The sequence below is a fragment of the Chlorocebus sabaeus genome, chromosome 25 (assembly GCF_047675955.1).
Source record: "Chlorocebus sabaeus isolate Y175 chromosome 25, mChlSab1.0.hap1, whole genome shotgun sequence".
Taxonomy (NCBI): domain Eukaryota; kingdom Metazoa; phylum Chordata; class Mammalia; order Primates; family Cercopithecidae; genus Chlorocebus; species Chlorocebus sabaeus.
In genome coordinates, this window is record NC_132928.1 from 29,671,620 (window position 1) to 29,674,303 (window position 2,684).

At 38.7% G+C, this 2,684-nt stretch overlaps 1 non-coding gene across 1 annotated transcript; it reads left to right on the forward strand.

Annotated features, from left to right (window-relative positions):
- The first annotated feature begins 455 nt into the window (after window positions 1-455).
- Window positions 456-555, forward strand: LOC119619868 (small Cajal body-specific RNA 20). Its single transcript, XR_005236310.2, has one exon.
- The last annotated feature ends 2,129 nt before the right edge of the window (window positions 556-2,684 follow it).

Sequence of the window (2,684 nt, forward strand, 5' to 3'; positions counted from 1 at the left end):
CTGTTTAATGGGTACATAGTATTCCATTCTATGACTGTATCATAATTTGTTTAGTGGTGGATGTTTAGTTTGTAGTATCGTATTTTTTGCTATTATAAATATTTCTGCAACACACATCCTTGTATGTCATGCAAGGAAAATTTACTGTTTCTTTATTTCCCTTACTACTTTAGTGGGCTTGTTTTGTCCTGCTTAAAAAGATTATTTTCTACCCTAAGACCAAATACATATTTCTTCTTTTTTCCTTTATCTTTACTTTTCTTATGTTTTGTTTTTTCCTTTCTCTCTTTTCTTTTATACTTTAACATGTTTAATTCATTTTTATTTTTTAGACATTTCCATGATGTAGGTAGAATTATTATTTTTCCATATATTATAGAGTTGGGTATTTTTTTTAAAAAAAATAAATTTTCAGGTCCTGTCTCCCACAGTGGGTGGGTGGTGTGTGTAGGGGATCCCTTTCTTCCTCAGCCAAGGCTGAAGGCAAAGATCAGATCTTGAGGATCATTTTTAAGACTGCCATGTGCTGGCCTTATTTTCCTACCTTAGACATTTGTAGAAAACAAAACAAAAAAAAAACAAAACAAAAACCCAGTTTTTTCACAGAAAAGTTCCTGGTTGGAATCAGTTACTTGGGAAACTTAGGTTGAGTGATGTTCTAACTGATCTCACTTTCATACTCAGCATTTCAGTTCTCATTATTTTCTCTTTTTTTTTTGAGACGGAGTCTCGCTCTGTCGCCCAGGCTGGAGTGCAGTGGCTCGATCTTGGCTCACTGCAAGCTCCGCCTCCCGGGTTCATGCCATTCTTCTGCCTCAGCCTCCCGAGTAGCTGGGACTACAGGCGCCCGCCACCTGGCCCGGCTAGTTTTTGTATTTTTAGTAGAGACGGGGTTTCATCGTGTTAGCCAGGATGGTCTCGATCTCCTGACCTCGTGATCCGCCGGTCTCGGCCTCCCAAAGTGCTGGGATTACAGGCTTGAGCCACCGCGCCCGGCCTCATTATTTTCTCTTAAACTACAATTGCCAAATGGCCTAAACCTGTCTTTGCAATAAGGTAGTAGATGTAAATTTTCTCCTCCCCTATTTGCAATAGTTAGATTGTTAATTAACTGAATGAACAATAGTTAGATTGTTAATTAACTCGATCTCTGATCCCCATTGCAAACATAATGATGCAAAAGCCAAGATCTGGGTGATTTAAAATCATTGTAGAACCCCAGCGTGAACTCCAAAAGTCAGAATTTGTGCAGTGTTATAATATTTTATTTTATTTTATTCTTAAGAGATGGGGTCTCACTGTGTTTCCCAGCCTGGAGTGCAGCGGCACAATCATGGCTGACTGCAGCCTTGAACCCTTGGGCTCAACTAATCCTCCTGCTTCAGCCTGGCAAGTAGCCAGGACTTTAGGCACATGTCCCCACACCTGGCTAATTTTAATTTTAAAACATTTTTGTAGAGATGGTGTCTCACTATGTTGCCCAGGCTGTCTATCATAATGTTCAGAACAATTTCAACAGGCTCATTTGTAATAAAATGTAATAGCAGAGTTCTTAAAATCTGCATTTAAAAGATATCTGTTATATAACTGTTATTTTTGCAAAAAGAGAATTTGTTTATCTTCTTAAATATATCTACCTGCCTACCAACCTACTCATCTGTATTTAGATCTAGCTATAGATATATTTGAAGAAACAGAAAAAATATGTACAAAGAAGAAAAGAATTTGCTGGCACCCAGTTAATTGGTCAACATTTTGGCCAGTTTTCTTCTCATTTTGTATTTATGCAATGCACACATGGTTTATTCACCTACAAAGTAGAAGAGCACCACCTACATTCTGGCCAAATGTAAAAAGTTGACTATTGAAATTAATATTCAGTGGAACTGAGGCTGAAGAGAAATGTAACCATCAAAGAATAAATTTTAATGGCCAGGTGTAGTGGCTCAAGCCTGTAATCCCAGCACTTTGGAAGGCCCAGGTGGGTGGATCACTTGAGGTCAGGAGTTTGAGATCAGCCTGACCAACATGGCAAAAACCTGTCTCTACTAAAAATACAAAAAATTAGCTGGGTGTGGTGGTGGGTGCCTGTAATCCCAGCTACTCGGGAGACTGAGGCAGGAGAATCGCTTGAACCTGGGAGAAGGAAGTTGCAGTGAGCCGAGATCGTGCCACTGCACTCCAGCCTGGGCGACAGAGCCAGACTCTGTCTCAAAAATATATATATACACATTTTAATACCAAGGTAAATCCAGTTGATCAAAATAAGATCAATAAGCATAATTATTACTATAATTTCATATTAAAGTTTTTGTAGTAACATTTTAGAAGTTTGACATTATGGCCCAGGCACAATACCTCCTACCTAGATCTTAGCTGCTGGTCTGCTTGTACCTTTGCAGATTCTTCAGACTGTACCTTTGCCTACTAAGGAGATGCTTGTTTCAGCTAAGGGCAGTGAGGGGATATAATGTTTGTTGCCATCTAGTCATCTTGCCACCAAGTTGTTGGATGTCCTCACCTCTGAATTGTAGCCAACTAAAGACTTATCTACTCTTCGTATTCTGCCTTTAAAGATTGGTAGTTGTGAAATTTCACTGAGGCAGTTCCACAAATTTAAGCTTTTTTTGCCTGATTACAGAAAAATACTGAATATTGTTGTGCTCATGTTTTTGGTTTTAAAA